The following is a 10,269-nucleotide window of genomic DNA, read 5'->3' as shown; positions in this document are numbered from 1 at the left end:
TGTATGGGGATGAGGTAGATTGGATGGGCTCATTTAAAGATGAGCTATGTACAGGTGCAGTGATCTGTGAGCAGCTCTAACAGCTGGTGCTTAAAGCTAGTGAGGTAGATAAGAGTCTCCAGCTTTAGGGATTTTTGCAGTTTGTTTCAGTCATTGGCAGCAGAGAACTGTAAGGAGAGGAGGTAGCCAAAGGAAGAATTGGCTTTGGGGGTGACCAGTGAGATATACCTGCTGGAGCGCGTGCTACGGGTGGGTGATGCTATGGTGACCAGTGAGCTGAGATAAGGCGGGGCTTTACCTAGCAGAGACTTGTAGATGACCTGGAGCCAGTGTGTTTGGTGACGAGTATGAAGCGAGGGCCAGCCAACGAGAGCGTACAGGTCGCAGTGGTGGGTAGTATATGGGGCCTTGGTGACAAAACCAATGCTCCATATACTATTTGTTGAGTAGAGTGTTGGAGGCTGTTTTGTAAATGACATCGCTGAAGTCGAGGATCGGTAGGATGGTCAGTTTTACGAGGGTATGTTTGGCAGCATGAGTGAAGGATGCTTTGTTGTGAAATAGGAAGACGATTCTAGATTTAATTTTGGATTGGAGATGTTTAATGTGAGTCTGGAAGGAGAGTTTACAGTCTAACCAGACACCTAGGTATTTGTAGTTGTCCACATATTCTAAGTCAGAACTGTCCAGAGTAGTGATGCTGGACGGGCAGGCGGTCAGGTGCGGGCAGTGATCAGTAGAAGAACATGCATTTAGTTTTACTTGCATTTAAGAGCAGTTGGAGGCCACAGAAGGCGCGTTGTATGGCATTGAAGCTCATCTGGAGGTTAGTTAACACAGTGTCCAAAGAAGGGCCAGAGGTATACAGAATGTTGTTGTCTGCGTAGAGGTGAATCAAAGAATCACCAGCAGCAAGAGCAACATCATTGATATATACAGAGAAGAGAGTCAGCCCTAGAATTGAACCCTGTGGCACCCCCATAGAGACTGCCAGAGGTCCGGACAACAGGTCCTCCGATTTGACATACTAAACTCCATCAGAGAAGTAGTTGGTGAACCGGGCAAGGCAGTCATTTCAGAAACCAAGGCTGTTGAATCTGCCAATAAGAATGTTGTGATTCGAGAGTCGAAAGCCTTAGCCAGGTCGATGAATATGAGTGCATAGTTATGTCTCTTATCAATGTCGGTTATGATATCATTTAGGACCTTGAACGTGGCTCAGGTGCACCCATGACCAGCTCTGAAACCAGATTGCATAGCGGAGAAGGTATGGTAGGTTTCGAAATGGTCGGTAATCTGTTTGTTAACTTGGCTTTCGAAGACCTTAGAAAGGCAGGGTAGAATAGATATAGGTCTGTAGCAGTTTGGGTCTAGAGTGTCTCCCCCTTGAAGAGGGGGATGACCATGGCAGCTTTCCAATCTATGGGAATCTCAGATAATACGAAAGAGAGTTTGAACAGGCTAGTAATAGGGGTTGCAACAATTTCGGCAGATATTTTTATAATTTCTGCTTGAAAAAGCTAGCCTTAGCTTTCCTAACTACCTGTGTATATTTGTTACTAACTTCCCTGAAAAGTTGCATATCACTGGGGCTGTTCGATGCTAATGCAGAACGCCACAGGATGTTTTTGTGCTGGTCAAGGGCAGTCAGGTCTGGAGAGAACCAAGGACTATATCTGTTCCTGGTTCTCCATTTTTTTGAATGGAGCATGTTTATTTAAGATGGTGAGGAAGGCACTTTTAGAGAATAACCAGGCATCTTCTACTGACGGGATGAGGTCAATATACTTCCAGGATACCCGGGCCAGGTTGATTAGAAAGGCCTGCTCGCTGAAGTGTTTTAGGGAGCGTTTGACAGTGATGAGGGGTGGTCGTTTGGCCGCAGACCCATTACGGATGCAGGCAATGAGGCAGTGATCGGTGAGATCTTGGTTGAAAACAGCAGAGGTGTATTTGGAGGGCAAGTTGGTTAGGATGATATCTATGAGGGTGCCCGTGTTAACTGATTTTGGGTTGTACCTGGTGGGTTCATTGATAATTTGTGTGAGATCAAGCTTAGATTGTAGGATGGCCAGGGTGTTAAGCATGTCACAGTTGTCAGACTATGCATTCAAAAAGTTACCCGTCCAAAATAGTTAGTAGCCATGTTCTTCAAACTGGTCCTACCACCCACTTTACAGCGAACATTAGCCCCCTGTAGCACCACGCCCATGATGACCATGGCCTGGGTGGAGGAGAGAGGTGCGAGATTATAAGAACTGGTCATTTATGGCTGACATCGGAGCAACATCCTCATAGTGAGAGAACACTGGCAAGGCTAAAAAATAACTAGCCCACTTCATTTTGAAAGAGACGATGGTGCTGATGAGTAATGTGAGCAGTGATGCCTTACACAGTATGTCTGACAATGAAGCAATCTCCACAAATTGAGAGAGCACTGGCAAAGCTAAGAACTAACACTTAACTCAGCTGTGTTGACACCCATGTGATATTCACTTTAAAATATAATGGACTAGATTTGACTAACCAGCCATTTGATCTTGAAGGAGAAGAGTGTGCTGAAGACAAAGTAGACCCAGATGACTGGACACATGACCAGGCCCAACCAGAAGATCCTCGACTTGGATCTGACACCAGCTGCTTCGAATTCCCCCAAGGCTGATAGGAAAGAGAGGACATTCTCACATCTGTGGATGACAACTAGCTTGTTGACCAAGTAAGTATTTGGCAATACAACGTGCTGGTTAAATTCTAGGATTGAGGGTTATAATGCTTTGAGTGTATCCAAAGAAAGTACACCTCAAGATTGGGAGAGACCACATGTATATACAGTAATAGGCTTTGTTATGACATCACAATCCAGAGTTGATACAGGTTCTATGGAACTAGGTTTTACCACTACAGAAGAAGGTAATTCAGTGGAGGGCAGTTAGTTACTATCTGCCCCGAAAAGATTGGGATGTGTGTGACCTACCTTTCTGGACTCAAACAACCCAGTGGCTTTTTCTATCATCCATCCACCTTGTTCCACCACCTCAGGCCCACCATCAACGACCCAGTGATGTTCTGAAATATGGTAGAGGAGTCAATACATCATTAGGCTACTTAGTTAAACAAAAGAGACAGAGGGTTGACAATATTTACACATGTTATATTGATATTTTATTGGTCTTCTATTGTGGTTCTATTGGAGTTATATTACTATTCTATTGTATTAGTATTATATTACTATTCTATTGCTGTTTTGTTCTACAGTATTACTGTTTAGGGCCTACCTTAACGGTCCAGAAGTCAGCTGACAGGAAGAGGATGACGGTGACAATACAGACAATGAAGCTACTGCTGAGGAGCTCACAGAGTAGGTACATCAAGATAGCACTCTGAGCACCCTGAGGAAAAGGTGGAAGGAGGAGACCATTGGATGCCTGTAAAATATGATATGAATGGGACTGTGGCTTGTATTCAGGGCTGAAAGCCATTGAGTTATACTGTTTTCTGGCTGAGCCACTGAGTGCAATGCTGAATCAAATTTCTTGATTTTAGTCGTCTTCGACTACCCTACTCTGCATCAAACAGGGAGACGTCATCATCATCGTTGTCATCCTACAAACATAGGGAAGAAAACATTAATGGAAACATTCAGAAAACATGTAATGTTTTAACCATCTTCCCTGTCCCTGCTGAAGAAAAGCAGGCCCAAACCATGATGCTGCCACCACCATGTTTGACAGTGGGGATGGTGTGTTCAGGGTGATGAGCTGTGTTGCTTTTACGCCAAACATAACGTTTTGCATTGTTGCCAAAAAGTTCAATTTTGGTTTCATCTGACCAGAGCACTTTTTTCCACATGTTTGGTGTGTCTACCAGGTGGCTTGTGGCAAACTTTAAACAACACTTTTTATGGATATCTTTAAGAAATGGCTTTCTTCTTGCCACTCTTCCGTAAAGGCCAGATTTGTGCAATATACGACTGATTGTTGTCCTATGGACAGAGTATCCCACCTCATCTGTAGATCTCTGCAGTTCATCCAGAGTGATCATGGGCCTCTTGGCTGCATCTCTGATTAGTCTTCTCCTTGTATGAGCTGAAAGTTTAGAGGGACGGCCAGGTCTGGGTAGATTTGCAGTGGTCTGATACTCCTTCCATTTCAATATTATCGCTTGCACAGTGCTCCTTGGGATGTTTAAAGCTTGGGAAATCTTTTTGTATCCAAATCCGGCTTTAAACTTCTTCACAACAGTATCTCGGACCTGCCTGGTGTGTTCCTTGTTCTTCATGATAATCTCTGCGCTTTTAACGGACCTCTGAGAGTATCACAGTGCAGGTGCATTTATACGGAGACTTGATTACACACAGGTGGATTGTATTTATCATCATTAGTTATTTAGATAAACATTGGATCATTCAGAGATCCTCACTGAACTTCTGGAGAGAGTTTGCTGCACTGAAAGTAAAGGGGCTGAATAATTTTGCACGCCCAATTTTTCAGTTTTTGATTTGTTAAGAAAGTTTGAAAATATCCAATGAATGTCGTTTCCCCCTTCTGATGACCAGGTGGCGAATCGCATCTGTGCATGTCTGGCAGACATATCAGTGTGGATGACGGATCACCACCTCAAGCTGAACCTCGGCAAGACGGAGCTGCTCTTCCTCCCGGGGAAGGACTGCCCGTTCCATGATCTCGCCATCACGGTTGACAACTCCATTGTGTCCTCCTCCCAGAGCGCTAAGAACCTTGGCGTGATCCTGGACAACACCCTGTCGTTCTCAACTAACATCAAGGCGGTGGCCCGTTCCTGTAGGTTCATGCTCTACAACATCCGCAGAGTACGACCCTGCCTCACACAGGAAGCGGCGCAGGTCCTAATCCAGGCACTTGTCATCTCCCGTCTGGATTACTGCAACTCGCTGTTGGCTGGGCTCCTGCCTGTGCCATTAAACCCCTACAACTCATCCAGAACGCCGCAGCCCGTCTGGTGTTCAACCTTCCCAAGTTCTCCCACGTCACCCCGCTCCTCCGCTCTCTCCACTGGCTTCCAGTTGAAGCTCGCATCCGCTACAAGACCATGGTGCTTGCCTACGGAGCTGTGAGGGGAACGGCACCTCAGTACCTCCAGGCTCTGATCAGGCCCTACACCCAAACAAGGGCACTGCGTTCATCCACCTCTGGCCTGCTCGCCTCCCTACCACTGAGGAAGTACAGTTCCCGCTCAGCCCAGTCAAAACTGTTCGCTGCTCTGGCCCCCCAATGGTGGAACAAACTCCCTCACGACGCCAGGACAGCGGAGTCAATCACCACCTTCCGGAGACACCTGAAACCCCACCTCTTTAAGGAATACCTAGGATAGGATAAGTAATCCTTCTCACTCCCGCCCCCCCTCTAAAAGATTTAGATGCACTATTGTAAAGTGGCTGTTCCACTGGATGTCATAAGGTAATGCACCAATGTGTAAGTCGCTCTGGATAAGAGCGTCTGCTAAATGACTTAAATGTAAATGTAATGTTAAATGTTTCACTTCATGACTGTGTCCCACTTGTTGTTGATTCTTCACAAAAAAATACAGTTTTATATCTTTATGTTTGAAGCCTGAAATGTGGCAAAAGGTCGCAAAGTTCAAGGGGGCCGAATACTTTCGCAAGGCACTGTATAGTCTACCCTATATACAGTGGGGCAAAAAAGTATTTAGTCAGCCACCAATTGTGCAAGTTCTCCCACTTAAAAAGATGAGAGAGGCCTGTAATTTTCATCATAGCTACACTCCAACTATGACAGACAAAATGAGAAAAAAAATCCAGAAAATCACATTGTAGGATTTTTAATGAATTTATTGGCAAATTATGGTGGAAAATAAGTATTTGGTCACCTACAAACAAGCAAGATTTCTGTCTCTCACAGACCTGTAACTTCTTTAAGAGGCTCCTCTGTCCTCCACTCGTTATCTGTATTAATGGCACCTGTTTGATCTTGTTATCAGTATAAAAGACACCTGTCCACAACCTCAAACAGTCACACTCCAAACTCCACTATGGTCAAGACTAAAGAGCTGTCAAATGACACCAGAAACAAAATTGTAGACCTGCACCAGGCTGGGAAGACTGAATCTGCAATAGGTAAGCAGCTTGGTTTGAAGGAATCAACTGTGGGAGCAATTATTAGGAAATGGAAGACATACAAGACCACTGATAATCTCTCTCGATCTGGGGCTCCACGCAAGATCTCACCCCGTGGGGTCAAAATGATCACAGGAACGGTATGCAGAAATCCCAGAACCACACGGGGGGACCTAGTGAATGACCTGCAGAGAGCTGGGACCAAAGTAACAAAGCCTACCATCAGTAACACACTACGCTGCCAGGGACTCAAATCCTGCAGTGCCAGAGGTGTCCCCCTGCTTAAGCCAGTACATGTCCAGGCCCGTCTGAAGTTTGCTAGAGAGCATTTGGATGATCCAGAAGAAGATTGAGAGAATGTCATATGGTCAGATGAAACCAAAATATAACTTTTTGGTAAAAACTCAACTCATCGGGTGGAAACATCATGCTTTGGGGCTGTTTTTCTGCAAAGGGACCAGGACGACTGATCCGTGTAAAGGAAAGAATGAATGGAGCCATGTATCGTGAGATTTTGAGTGAAAACCTCCTTCCATCAGCAAGGGCATTGAAGATGAAACGTGGCTGGGACTTTCAGCATGACAATGATCCCAAACACACTGCCCGGGCAACGAAGGAGTGGCTTCGTAAGAAGCATTTCAAGGTCCTGGAGTGGCCTAACCAGTCTCCAGATCTCAACCCCATAGAAAATCTTTGGAGGGAGTTGAAAGTCCGTGTTGCCCAGCAACAGCCCCAAAACATCACTGCTCTAGAAGATATCTGCATGGAGGAATGGGCCAAAATACCAGCAACATTTTGTGAAAACCTCGTGAAGACTTACAGAAAACATTTGACCTCTGTCATTGCCAACAAAGGGTATATAACAAAGTATTGAGATAAACTTTTGTTATTGACCAAATACTTATTTTCCACCATAATTAGCAAATAAATTCATAAAAAATCCTACAATGTGATTTTCTGGATTTTTTTCCCTCATTTCGTCTGTCATAGTTGAAGTGTACCTATGATGAAAATGACAGGCCTCTCTCATCTTTTTAAGTGGGAGAACTTGCACAATTGGTGGCTGACTAAATACTTTTTTGCCCCACTGTACATACCCCTGCAATCACTGGACACTTTAATAATGTTACATATATTTCACTACTCTTCTCATATGTATATACTGTATTATATTCTATTCTACTGTATCTTAGTCTATGCCGCTCTGACATTGCTCGTCCATATATTTATATATTCTCAATTCCATTCCTTTACTTAGAGTTGTGTCTATTATGAAATTGTATGATATAACCTGTTAGATATTACTGCACTGTTGGAGCAAGAAACACAAGCATGTCGCTACACCCGCAATAACATCTGCTACAGTGGCTTGCGAAATTATTCACCCCCTTGGCATTTTTCCTATTTTCTTGCATTTCAACCTGGAATTCAAATGCATTTTTAGGGGTTTTGTATCATTTGATTTACACAACCTACCACTTTGAAGAAGCAAAATATTTTTTAATGTGAATCAAACAATAAATAAGACAAAAAGAATAAAACTTGAGCATGCATAACTACTCCCCCCACAAAGTCAATACTTTGTAGGGCCGCCTTTTGTCTTTTGGGGTATGTCTCTATAAGCTTGGCACCTCTAGCCACTGGGATTTTGCCCATTCTTCAAGGTCAAAATTGCTCCAGCTCCTTCAAGTTGGATGGGTTCCGCTGGTGTACAGCAAACTTTAAGTCATACCACAGATTCTCAATTGAATTGAGGTCTGGGCTTTGACTAGGCCATTCCAATACATTTAAATATTTCCACTTAAACCACTCGAGTGTTGCTTTAGCAGTATGCTTAGGGTCATTGTCCTGCTGGAAGGTGAACCTCTGTCCCAGTCTCAAATCTCTGCAAGACTGAAACAGGTTTCCCTCAAGAATTTCCCTGTATTTTGCGCCATCCATCATTCCATCAATTCTGACCAGTTTCCTAGTCCCTGCCAATGAAAAAGATGGTGTTCTTGGGGTGATGAGAGGTGTTTGCGCTAGACATAGAGTTTTCCTTGATGGTCAAAAAGCTCAATTTTAGTCTCATCTGACCATAGTACCTTCTTTCATATGTTTTGGGAGTCTCCCACATGCCTTATGGTGAACACCAAACGTGTTTTTATCTTTAAGCGATGGCTTTTGTCTGGCCACTCTTCTGTAAAGCCCAGCTCTGTGGAGTGTACGGCTTAAAGTGGTACTATGGACAGATACATCTCCGATGTGGAGCTTTGCAGCACATTCAGGGTTATCTTAGGTCTCTTTGTTGCCTCTCTGATTAATGCCCTTCTTGCCTGGTCCGTGAGTTTTGGTGGGCGGCCCTCTCTTGGCAGCTTTGTTGTGGTGCCATATTCTTTCCATTTGTTAATAATGGATTTAATGGTGCTTGGTGGGCTGTTCAAAGTTTCTGATATTTTTTATACCCCAATCCTGATCTGTACTTCTCCCCAACTCTGTCCCTGACCTGTCTGAAGAGCTCCTTGGTTTTCGGGGTGCCGCTTGCTTGGTGGTGTCCCTTGCTTAGTGGTGTTGCAGACTCTGGGGCCTTTCAGAACAAGTGTACAGTTGAAGTCGGAAGTTTACATACACCTTAGCCAAATACATTTAAACTCAGTTTTTCACAATTCCTGACATTTAATCCCAGTAAAAATTCCCTGTCTTAGGACAGTTAGGATCACCACTTTAATTTAAGAATGTGAAATGTTAGTAGAGAGAATGACTTATTTCAGCATTTCTTTCTTTCATCACATTCCCAGTGGGTCAGAAGTGTACATACACTCAATTAGTATTTGGTAGCATTGCCTTTAAATTGTTTAACTTGGGTCAAACATTTCAGGTAGCCTTCCACAAGCTTCCCACAATAAGTTGGGTGAATTATGGCCCATTCCTCCTGACAGAGCTGGTGTAACTGAGTCAGGTTTGAAGGCCTTCTTGCTCACACACGCTTTTTCAGTTCTGCCCACAAATTTTCTATTTGATTGAGGTCAGGGCTTTGATTTTGTTGTCCTTAAGCCATTTTGCCACAACCTTGGAAGTATGATTGGGGTCATTGTCCATTTGGAAGACCCATTTGCAACTAAGCTTTACCTTCCTGACTGATGTCTTGAGATGTTGCTTCAATATATCCACATAATTTCCTCCCTCATGATGCCATCGATTTTGTGAAGTGGACCAATTCCACTTAAACCGCCAATTAAACCGCCATAAAAAAGCCAGACTACAGTTTGCAACTGCACATGTGGACAAAGATCATAGTTTTTGGAGAAATGTCCTCTGGTCTGATGAAACAAAAATAGAACTGTTTGGCCATAATGATCATCATTATGTTTGGAGGAAAAAGGGGGAGGCTTGCAAGCCGAAGAACGCCATCCCAATCGTGAAGCACAGGGGTGGCAGCATCATGTTGTGTGGGTGCTTTGCTGCAGGAGGGACTGGTTCACTTCACAAAATAGATTGAATCATGAGAGAGGAAATTATGGAGATATATTGAAGCAATATCTCAAGACATCAGTCAGGAAGTTAAAGCGTGGAGTGGCCATCACAAAGTCCTGACCTCAATCCTATAGAACATTTGTGGGCAGAACTGAAAAAACGTGTGCGAGCAAGGGGGTCTACATACCTGACTCAGTTACACCAGCTCTGTCAGGAGTAATGGGCCAGAATTCATCCAACATATTGTGGGAAGTTCGTGGAAGGCTATCCTGAAACGTTTGACCCAAGTTAAACAATTTAAAGGCAATGCTACCAAATACTAATGGAATGCACTTCTGACCCACTGGGAATGTGATGATTTTGTATTTTCTACATTGTATAATAATAGTGAGGACATCAAAACTAAATAACACATATGGAATCATGTAGTAACCAAATAAGTTTTAAACAAATAAAAATATATTTCATATTTTATATTCTTCAATATAGCCACCCCTTGCCTTTGACAACTTTGCATGCTCTTGGCATTCTCTCAACCAGCTTCACCTGGAATGCTTTTACAACAGTCTTCAAGTCTTCAAGGAGTTCCCACATATGCTGAGCACTTTGTTGTTAGTGTGCCTTGAATTCTAAATGAATTACTGACAGTGTCACAAGCAAATTACCCACAAACCATCACACCTCCTCCGCCATGCTTCATGGTG

The 10,269-nt window shown here is 43.7% G+C and overlaps 1 pseudogene; it reads right to left on the bottom strand.

Moving 5' to 3' along the window:
- Nucleotides 1–2,016: 2,016 nt before the first annotated feature.
- Nucleotides 2,017–3,627, bottom strand: LOC118361022 (Golgi apparatus membrane protein TVP23 homolog B-like; annotated as a pseudogene).
- Between the last annotated feature and the right edge of the window lie 6,642 nt (nucleotides 3,628–10,269).

Source organism: Oncorhynchus keta, chromosome 2 (assembly GCF_023373465.1).
Source record: "Oncorhynchus keta strain PuntledgeMale-10-30-2019 chromosome 2, Oket_V2, whole genome shotgun sequence".
NCBI classification, from domain to species: Eukaryota; Metazoa; Chordata; class Actinopteri; order Salmoniformes; family Salmonidae; genus Oncorhynchus; species Oncorhynchus keta.
This window is presented reverse-complemented; position numbering and strand designations above follow the sequence as displayed.